This window comes from Diaphorina citri, unplaced genomic scaffold (genome assembly GCF_000475195.1).
Source record: "Diaphorina citri unplaced genomic scaffold, Diaci psyllid genome assembly version 1.1 scaffold24323, whole genome shotgun sequence".
Classification (NCBI taxonomy): domain Eukaryota; kingdom Metazoa; phylum Arthropoda; class Insecta; order Hemiptera; family Psyllidae; genus Diaphorina; species Diaphorina citri.
In genome coordinates, this window is record NW_007401664.1 from 1 (window position 1) to 792 (window position 792).

At 40.8% G+C, this 792-nt stretch overlaps 1 long non-coding RNA gene across 1 annotated transcript; it reads left to right on the plus strand.

Moving 5' to 3' along the window:
• Window positions 1-21: 21 nt before the first annotated feature.
• Window positions 22-792, plus strand: LOC108254239. Its single transcript, XR_001809888.2, has 2 exons — window positions 22-330; window positions 732-792. It is a non-coding gene; the product is annotated as an uncharacterized LOC108254239 (long non-coding RNA).

Sequence of the window (792 nt, forward strand, 5' to 3'; positions counted from 1 at the left end):
GGCTTTCTCCTTTACTATTGATTCTGATTTATAATCAATCTTTTTACTCACTACTGGTGGCTAATCAAAACAATTACTCAATTGTCCTCATAAGGCTCAATGCACCGCGAACTTCAAGCAGAGACCCCAAAAAATTTCGTCCCAGTCGGAAATTGAACTATGTACCTACCTAGTGTTTTTATTGATGGAAATGTTGTGTTCATATTTTCAGAGAGTCTTGCAAGTTGTTTTTCCGGTCAGATCCATTGAAAATTATCAGAGCCGAGGGTCAGTACATGTATGATGAGGAAGGGAAGAAGTATTTGGACTGTATCAACAATGTAGCACACGGTAAGTCTTGAGGCAATACCTAGGTACATACCCCCCAAAAAAAAAAGAATTTAAAAAAAAATCACTGAACTTTTGTTTTGTCAATCAATAATCACGTTCAGTGTAAGTCTATCTCTTCTCCCATACAATTTTCCCCAATATATGTTAGCTCAGACTCCAGTGAACAAGAAAACGAAATACATCTGCCCTACAACATCCATCATCCCCGGGGCTCTGTTAAAACCTGCGAGACTCACCAACATCAAGTTAAGAGCTTAATCCTCGTCTCTATTTTTGAATCATCAATTTCGCAGAGAAGAGTACGAACCTTCCCACATCCTCTTTATTTAAGGTGGTAGGATTCTTCTAAAAGAGTCTTCCACCCAACCCCTGAATCTGTTTCCCATCTCTTGCCTTCACAGTGGGTCATTGTCATCCGGCCGTGGTGAAGGCTGCGTGCACCCAGCTTGCCCTACTCAACAC